Genomic DNA, 10,111 nt, shown 5'->3' with positions numbered 1-10,111 from the left:
TCCTCCTGCCATGGGGGCCTCTCCCCTTCCTGCCCCCTTCCTGTCTGACAGCTCAGGACAGCGGGGCACCACTGCTTGTCCCAGAAGCACAAAACTGCTCACAGTCAGACTGACCCTAGCCTGACCGCAGCTCTTCTAGGCTTAGCACTGAGCAGCAGGACTGGAGCTGCAGCCGCGGGGGTGGGAGCAAAAGTAAAGGGTCAGAAGCTGCATTCCTGGAGTACAGCCTTTTTTAAAAAACATAGTGAAAAAATCTTAGCATCCCATGCACCACCCCCGTTCTGCTTCTGGAGTAGAGGCGCCTGCGGGAGCTTCTCCAAGGTGGCACCCCTCCGCGGGCCTCCGCCACCACCCTCCACCGAGAACGAACGTTTCCCCTACAAATTCCCTTACAAGGAGCTCAGCTGGAAGCCCTTCCCAGCGTCCTCCGAGGGAGCGGGGGAGGCAGACGGAAGGAGAGCCCGCAGCTGCTCGCAGCCAGCCGGCTTTCCTGCCCCTCGCTGGCCGTGCGCTGCGTCACTTCCCAAGGATGCAGCATCCTGGAAAATGACTGCCTGGCTTCCAAAAAAGGAATTTTCACTAAGTGTCAGATCCCCTTGACTCAGCGGCCGCCCTGACTCACAGGCCCTTTTCTCACTGCATCCAGGGGTGCTTTAGGGGGATTAAGCAAGAGCAGAATGCGGAAGGGGGGTAACATTCAAAAGGACCACTTAGGGTCTGCGGGTTTCTGAACGAACTGCAGCCTCCCCCCAACCCTGTGTCCATGATTTGGGGGGTAGCCAGGACCGAGGTCACAGGGAGATCACAGGGCCTCTGGGCTGCAAAGCACAGGGGTGAGGAGGCTGTGCAGAGGGGAGGCATCTGTACAGTGGACTTTGGTGATGGAGAAACAGCAGGATTAAGTACCTACAGGACCAGGGACAGGCCGCTGCACCTCTTGCTCAGTTCAGGGAAGGAGTTACAGCCGCCTGTCTCTGGTCCTGGGGGTGACCTGGGTCCCAAACATGATCCTTGCCTGTTCTAATCCGTTTCCCTACAACCCACGTTTCACCCGCCAGCCCAGAAAAGGGAGGGTCCCCGAGGTCAGCAGGAGTGGACTGGCCTCACCCCAAAACGCCCCTGCACATGGGCCCGTGGTCCCCAGCTGGTCTCCTCCCTTTCAAGGGGCCCAGATCTTTCTGTCGCCCTCAGTGGGCTGACCTCCAGCATCACAACTCAGAAAGGGGGGCCATCCCCATGAGCTCGGGGGTGTGCCTCCACGCCTCCTTCGTGAGGCACAGACACAGCTCCACACCCCGAGGGTTCTGGAGCGTCTCCACTGTGGACTCAGGCGCAGGGAACCCCAGATGGGCCTGGTGCAAACTGAGGGCAGAAATGTTCTAATATTTGGCCCTTATTTCATGGCCACAGATAGACTCTGATTAAAACCACTGGCCTGGAACAGACTCCCCTTCCTCCATCTGTGAAATGAGGACTAGAATGAGGTGACCTGGGAATTAGGAATTCCACATCAGACAGGCTCTTGTGGCAAAGGGTTACAGATGCAGGCAGAGCCCTGTGTCAACCCTGCTCTCTTCCTCAGCTGGGGCTTCGCTCACGCACGGCTCTGCCAGACAAGGGTCCTCAAAGGAGGGTCCTCCCCACCTCTCTCTCCCCCTTCCCACACAGCGGGGTGAGGTGAGCAGAGCCACCCCAGAGCTGCCCCCGAGCCCGGCCCACCTGGGGCAAACCAGCCACTTTTCTTGATCCTGAGACCTGGGAGGATGTGGCCATTCTCCGGGCACCTGGGCCCCACGTGCTCATGGCCTCAAATCTGAGGGTGTCCTCCCCACTCAGGGCCTCTTGTGCCACTCCCCTTCCTGCGTGATGAGAAAACCATGTCAAGAAAGCTTTGGACACGTTCCTCTCCTTTCTGCCACCTTCTTCTCCAGGACACCAGTTCCTCGGATGAGCATAGTTTCTGCAAAGGAACTGGACTTAGCTCCTGCAGTTTTCAGTCAGGCAGTGGCAGGGACCCCAGGCCTCATCACCAGCTGGAACCCAAGGCCCTCTGGATGCAGTCCCCCCGCCACTGCAGTGAGGCCAGAGGCTGGCCATAGCATCAGACCCACAGACCAGGCACCACTCCAGCCCAGCACCCAGACCTGGCATGGGCCAAGCAGGGCTGGCTCAGCGCTTCCTAGATGGAGAGGAAGCCAGGAGCCCGGTGCTCAGAGCTGTGATGGGTAATGGCACCTTCTTCCCTCCCCGTGTCCTCAGGCCACATTTCCAGCACCCCAAGAACAGTCAGGACAGGGCGGGCGTCCCCAGCTGTTGGGCGTCACCCACCTGCTGTAGGATTCCTCAGGCCTCCTGCTGCAGCCCAGGCCTGGTCCAGGAAGCAGGTGGCCGCGTAAAAATAGCCAGAGCCTCAAGGTGCCAGCTTTCCAACTGTTCTGTTGAGCGGAGGCCAGATGAGAGGGTGGGAAGGGCGGCCTGGGTGAGGCCCTGGGCTGCGTCCAGCAAGGAAGCATCAGAACCTGGTGCAACAGGCACGCCTACCTGACAAGGGCAAAGGCCTTGACCCCCGGCCGTCCCTGGAATGACATCGGACACAAGGGTTCTCCTCGTTAGCTCTTTCCAGTCAATCCTGCTGCTGACAAAACAGAGCCCTCAGCCTGTCCCTGGCTCAGGAATCTGGGGGCTGGCAGCAGGGCTGCGGCTTTGGTTAAGCCAGGTGAATGCCCTCGGAAAACCTGCTGGTTGTACCTGCTGTCAACAGCCATATAGCACACACCTGTGAACCCCGGGCCGAACTGAAAGAGTCAAAGAGGGTGGAGTCTAACTGTGTGATTCAGATTGACTTGGCTTCCTTGCCTGTGAAAATGCAGAGACACCCGGTTTCCCCCGAGTGGGGGTGCGAGCCACGCAGCCCATATCTGGGGCTTGGCCACACATGTACTTAGCGGGTGGGTGGGGAGGGATGTTTGCTGAGTCTTGGGCCAGCTGGGGCCACATTCCTGACAACAGCTGAGACAGCTGCGAGGGTGGGCTTGGCTGAAATGCGTTTGACTCTGGAAATAGCCCCGGGGTTTGCCTGTGGAGGAGGAATAAGAGTTCACAGGGCTTTGTGTCCAAACGTATCTTACCTTGGGTGCTCTCCTAGCAACTGTCAGCATGCAAGCGCGGTCCACCCCAGAGGAGCTGCAAGGAGGGAAGGCAGGCTGGCCACCTTCCCACCTGCCCTCTGCCACCCACCACCACCACCACCACCACCACCACCACCAGATGCAAAGCTCGATTCCTAACTGGTCCTGCGGGAGCAGTGATAGGAAAGGAATTCAGGCAAATACCTGGTGAATCATAATCAGCTGTGAAGGATTCTCTTTTAAAAGCACCATCTGAACTTTGAAAAACCCTGGTGGAAACATCTTTGTTTAGGGAGGCATTGTTACAGTTTCCTTCATTTCCCATCATAGCATTCTGGGTTCCCCTTTCAGAAAAGGAAAGTCCTTGGATCCGCAAATATTCTGCCTCTCTGTTTCCTTTATTCACAAGTGCTTACCAAGTGCAACTGCATGTTTAGTCTTGTGCTGAGGATTACAGACAACACATAGGAAGTCTAGCCTCTCCCGAGGAACCTGTAATCCAGCCCAGGAGGTAAAACTCTGAACAAGGAATACTGAGACAGCTGGCCCTGGAAGCCTGGCGAGTGAGTGGCTGGGAGAGACACGGGGGCCGAAGACAAGAGTTCAGCTCTGACACACCCACACGGTGCTGTCACATCCAACAGGGACCTAGGACCAGAGAAAGGGCAAGTCAGAGCTTTCCACCTGCAGGTGGGGGTGACGCAGAGCAACTGAACTGAATCCAAGCAGGGACACACAAAATAGAATCTTTTCCACAAATGATATGGCAGAGGAGGATGACGATAACTGATCAGTGGTCACAGCTGTAGCCTAAATCATATTTATCAGCAAATGCTGGTGGGATTCACCGCCAGCTGGGCGCTAGAAGCTACCTCTGGATGGACGGGCGGGCCAGGCGGGCCGGGACAGCCAGGAAGCCACACCTTCCCGGTCCCTGGGCCACAGCTCAGCCTAGCTGACTGCAAGGTCTGGGTCTCTGCCCCAGGCTGGGTGCATCAGCAGCTTCTCTGCCCTACAGGCTGGAAGTTGTGTGAGCCTTGCGGCCTGGACGGAGCATCTCACATCTTGTCAGGCTTGTCAGGAGTACAGTGGGTCCAGGCGTCCAGCCAGCCCTCCCGACCTTCCTGGGGAGCCTGCTCTGCCTGCACAGACAGGCCCTGCTGAATCTTCCTTCAGCGTGTTTCCACAAGCCTGCCCTCACCCACTCACGGGCAGCCTCCTTCATGCTTTTCTAAGAGTGTCCAGAACATAGTCAGGACTCCATAGCTGTTGAAGAAAAGAGGGAATAAATCAATGAACCATCCTTTTTTTTTTTTTTTGCCTTTTCTAGGGCTGCTCCCGAAGCACATGGAGGTTTCCAGGCTAGGGGTCCACTCAGAGCTGCAGCTGCTGGCCTACACCAGAGCCGCAGCAACTCAGGATTCGAGCTGCATCTGCGACCTACACTACAGCTCACGGCAACACCGGATCCTTAACCCACTGAGCAAGGACAGGGATGGAAACCTGTAACCTCATGGTTCCTAGTCGGATTCATTAACCACTGAGCCACGATTGGAACTCCTCAGTGAGCCATCCTTAATCACACAAATGGTATCCTACAACAGGAGCACTCCTGATCTTGTCGTTCTGCTCTCCTGGCTGCCGCCGCCAGCAGGCTCCCAGCAGGACAGGGTCCTGGGCACGGTTCCCATAGAGACATTGCATTTTCTCTGAATTTCAGCACAGTGCTGTCTCCCCCTCTATCCATCTTCTCTTTTCTCCCCGTGACTTCCTTTCTCTTTCCCAACTAAAGGATGCGACTTGCTGTTTCTTCTATTCACTAGGTCAACACTTTATTTTATTTTTATTTCTTTCTTTCCTTCTTTATTTTTCACTTTTGGCCGGCCCACGGCATATGGAGCTCCCGAGCCAGGGATTGGATCTGAGCCCCAGTCTCAACCTAAGCATCAACTGTGGCAAAACCGGATCCTTAACCCACTGTGCCGGGCAGGGAATCAAACCCAAGTACCAGTGCTCCCAGGACAACACCAATCCTATTGTGACACAGCAGAATTTTAAACAAAAAGTGGCTGAGTATAAATTCTTCCATCATACCCACCCCCAAACCTACCTTCCAAATACATCATCACTAGGTCACTTTCTATTTTCCTTAATGCAGACTTAATTTTTTTATAGCCCCAGGGGCTAAAGTGAGCAAGGCTGTCTTCTACAATCCAGACGGATAGATGCGTATGGGGTATGAGCCAGACTCCAAGAGAGGAACTTCACACTCCTACCACTGCTGCCGGGGATCCTGCAAGACTGCAGTTACAGCCCCGAGCCCTGTGGGGAGAGCCAAGCTCAGTGCACCTGCCTGACCCCAGAGCCCCAGCAGCACTGACCTCTCTCAGCAAGCAAGCTATGTGCCCAATATCCCCAAGAGGACGTTCCACTGAAGCCATTGGGGACAGTCCTCATGCAAGGGTGCAGATGAAGGGCCCAGGGGAGCTGGGCCAACGCGAAGGGAGAATATCCCCCCCCATCGCGTCCCCCTCCCTGGACCTGTGGTGTCTGTAAGGCCTTCCTGGGGATGGGGGCATCAGAGCTGCGAGAGGACAGCAGGAAAAGTGTCTAAGTGTTATTCATTAATTAATGGTCTTTGGGGATTAGATTTTATCTATTGTTAGTTTTTAATCTTTTCCAACTTTCCTGAAACTTGCCTATTCTTCCCCCACCCTTTTGAAAGATTGTGCTAAAAAGTACATCACTTTAAAATGCACCATTGTGGCCATTTTTAAGTGTTCAGTTCAGTGGTGTCCAGTTCATTCATGTTGTGTACAGATCTCTAGAACTTTTTATCTTGCAAAACTCTTCCTTTAATTTTTAATGGAAAAATAATATAGATTATTTTTAACCTAATTAAACTTAAAAGTTTTTGCACAGCAAAAGAAACCATAAACAAAATGAAAAGACAACCCACAGAATGGGAGAAAAAATTTGCAAATGATGCGAATGACAAGGGATGCATCTCCAAAATACACACTCAACTCATTCAAAAAATGGGGAGAAGATCTAAATAGACATTTCTTTCTCCAAAGAAGACATATAGATAACCAAAAAAACACATGAAAAGATGCTCAACTAATTATTAGAGAAATGCAAATCAAAACTACTATTAGGTAGCACTTTACACCAATCAGACCATAATTAAAACATCTACAAACAATAAATGCTGGAGAGAGTTTGGAGAAAAGAGAGCCCTCCTACACTATTGGTGGGAGGGTAAATGGGTACAACCACTGTGGAAAACAGTATGGAGTTCCTCAAAAAACTAAAAATAGAACTACCATATGATCCAGCAATCCCACTCCTGGCCATCGATCTGGAGAAAATCTTAACTCAAAAAGACACATGCACCCCTACGATCACAGCAGCACTATTTACAAAAGCCAATACATGGAAGCAACCTAAATGTCCATCCACAGAGGCATGGATAAAGAAGATGTGGTACATATTTACAATGGAATATTACTCCGCCACAAAAAATGATGAAATAATGCCATTTGCAGCAACATGGATGCAGTCGAAATTATCACACTAAGTGAATCAGAAAGACAAATACCATATGCTATCACTTACATGTGGAATCTAAAATATGACACAAATGGAGTTCCCGTTGTGGCTCAGTGGTTAACGAATCCGACTAGGAACCATGAGGTTGTGGGTTCAATCCCTGGCCTTGCTCAGTGGGTTAAGGATCCTGCATTGCTGTGAGCTGTGGTGTAGGTCGCAGACGTGGCTCGGATCCTGCACTGCTGTGGCTCTGGCGTAGGCTGGCAGCTACAGCTCCGATTTGACCCCTAGCCTGGGAACCTCCATGTGCCGCTGGAGCGGCCCTAGAAATGGCAAAAAGACAAAAAAAAAAAAAATAAATAAAATAAAGTATGACACAAATAAACATCTACAAAACAGAAATAGACTCACAGACACAGAAAACAGACTTTTGGGTGCCAAAGGGGAGGAGGTTGGGGGTTGGGTGGTTTGGAAGTTGGGGTTAGAAGATGTAAGCTATTATATATAGGTTGGAGAAACAACAAGGTCCTACTGTATAGCACAAGGAACTGTACTCAATATCCTGTGATTAAACCATAAAGGCAAAGAATATGAAAAAAAGAATATATATATAACTGAATTGCTTTACTGTACAGCAGAAATCAACACAACTACTTCCATTAAAAAAAATCCTCATAAAGGCGGGCCTCTTCACCTTCTTCCTCCACCTCAGCCTCTGATGGGGACTCTCCAGAGCCAAAGACCCCAGCCCCATCCAGCACCCGCGTCCCCTCCACACTCCTGGCTGACTTTGCCCCCAGCACACACAGGCTGCCACGTGTTCCAGACAAGGGACAGGGCAAGGGAGCCTGGCGTGTCCACCAGGGGCCAGGCGAGGGCCACGGGCATTGGCGTGCAGCCAGCCTGGGCTGGAGGGTCTGAAACCCCTCGTGCTATAGAGGAAGAAACGGGCTCAGGGGGTCACACAGCTTGTCAGGGGTTTGCTGGGGACTAGACCCCAGGTTTTGTCACCTGGTTCAGGGCCCTTCCTTCTGGAACAAGCTGAAGATGGGCACACTGGTCAAGTATCAGAGGATGTGGTCAGGGCCGGAGCCGACACCACGCCTGGGAAAATCACAAACGCAGAGAGCTGGGCTGGGGAAGCCACTGAATCAGTGACAGGTGAGACATTTTGCCGCATTCCATGATCAGATCACAACCGTCACACATTTGATTTACTAGCATTAGCTCGGCGCTGTGGCCATCAGTGACTGCTTTTTGCTCATCCCCGGTTGTAGCCAGAGCTGGCTCACCTTGGCAACAGGAGAGCTGAAAGTCTGTCATGGTCCTTGGAATGGGGGTGCAATGCCCACAGGGCCCACCCCTCCCAAGTCACCTCCAGCCTGTGTGAGCTGCCCCTCCCACATGGGGCACAGGGGATGGCCACCCTTTCCCCAAGACTGCCCTCTGTCCACCAAGAGTCACATTGCATAAAAGCACAATGTCCCAAGTCATTATAGCTGTCAAAACCTGGGGGTTTAGCCAAAATACGGCCACATGTGGCCATCACCAGCCTGGTCCTAGAGCCTAGCTTGGTCCCTCGGGTCCTTCCCCCGCAGCATTTGGAGAGAAGAAGAGGGACCCTACCTCCTCTGTCCCCTGCATTTCAGACATGGCCAGGGAGCAGTGAGGGTCCTCCCCTAGCTGTGAGGGCTTTTCCACACCAGGACCCATAGCTGGCAGTGGCTCTGGACCCTTCCTCCACATGGTGACTATGGAGGAAGTGGGTGAGGGCGAGGGGCTGCGGGCAGATCCAGACAGGAGGTCAGTCCTCACCCAGACCTGCCCTGCGTGGCACCCCCTGCAGGGCCCACCCCCTGCCCGCACACCAGGACTTCAGGACTCCCTGCCTAAACACCCCTGAACCTACCTCAGGGCCCCCTCCTCCCACTGGTGATAGTGACCTAGGAGCACCAGAACTGGAAGGTGAAAGGGAGGCCAGCCCCCCTACTGCCACCGGTGAGGCAGACCCCAGGGATCTGAGAAGCCCATGTCAGAAGTTGGCTCTGCAGATACAAAGCTGTGTCTTTTTTTTTTTTTTTTTTTTTTGTCTTTTTGCTATTTCTTGGGCCGCTCCCGTGGCATATGGAGGTTCCCAGGCTAGGGGTCCAATCGGAGCTGTAGCCGCCAGCCTACGCCAGAGCCACAGCAACGCGGGATCCGAGTCGCGTCTGCGACCTACACCACAGCTCACGGCAACGCCGGATCGTTAACCCACTGAGCAAGGGCAGGGACTGAACCTGCAACCTCATGGTTCCTAGTCGGATTCGTTAACCACTGCGCCACGACAGGAACTCCACAAAGGTGTGTCTTTAAGGTAGGAGGATGGAATGTTTGCTCTGTGGTTTCTGCATCTGGACTTGCAGCTGCTGGGTCCAGCCTGTGTGGGCTCTGGTTCAGGCCCCATCAGTAGGAAGGACAGGCCTAAACCAGAGATGGGACCCTGTCACTCCCACCTGCCACAGCTGTGAGGACACCTACCTTGAAGGGTTGTCATGCAGGTTCTGTACAGAAGCCTCCAGCTCTGAGTCCTGGTCACCTTCACCCTCCAGTCTCGTGGTGCTTGAGTGAAAAGTTGGGGTGCCAGCCAACAGAGATCATCCATCGGAATCCCTAGTAAATCAGCTCCCTGCATGGAATTCAGGTTACAGCAGTGTCCCCAAGGCCATGCTGATGCCCCAAGTCATGCAGACTCAGATTCTATCCGAGGACTGGCTTTGAAGAGGTGGCCATTTGAAATAGCAGAGCACTGAGGCTGCGGATGTGGACACCTTTCTTTAAACCACATAGCGCTTATTCCACAGGGACTGGGGTGACCAGAGCTGAGGAAAGGCTCTTCCAGAAAACACAGGCCCTCTACTCCCACACCAGCCTCAGCACCGGCACATGGAGAAAGGGAGCATTTCCTTGGAGTCAATAATTAAATTGAACAATGGCAACATGCAGGCTCAGTAAAAGTGCTGAGGTCAGAAAACAGAAGCTGGGGGAAGCTGGGTCAGCTCGGGTCAGGATCTGGGAGCCCCGGGGACTGTGGCCCTCTCACATGCTCTGCATGGACCTACAGGAGGGCAGAGAAGCAGTGCTGCTGCAGGGGGAGTGGGGTGGGCAGGGATCCTAAGGTGAAAGAAACTGATTCCTGAAATTGAGAACATTTGAAAAACCCCAGAAGAAAAAATTTTAAGTTTTCCACCTCTTTCAAACTACACACACATTAGGATTTCCCCAGAATTTTCAAGAATCTAAAAGGAAACTGCTTCTGCAAATTACAGAAGGGCTGCTTCCACTGGGGGCATTTCCCATCAAAGGAAGGTCATTTCCACTCTGCAGGCGTGGGGACTCAGACGCTTCCTGAGTCTCCTGACCTGAAGCTTCAGGGGGTGGGGGAACCGTCA

This window comes from Sus scrofa, chromosome 6 (assembly GCF_000003025.6).
Source record: "Sus scrofa isolate TJ Tabasco breed Duroc chromosome 6, Sscrofa11.1, whole genome shotgun sequence".
Classification (NCBI taxonomy): Eukaryota; Metazoa; Chordata; class Mammalia; order Artiodactyla; family Suidae; genus Sus; species Sus scrofa.
This window is presented reverse-complemented; position numbering follows the sequence as displayed.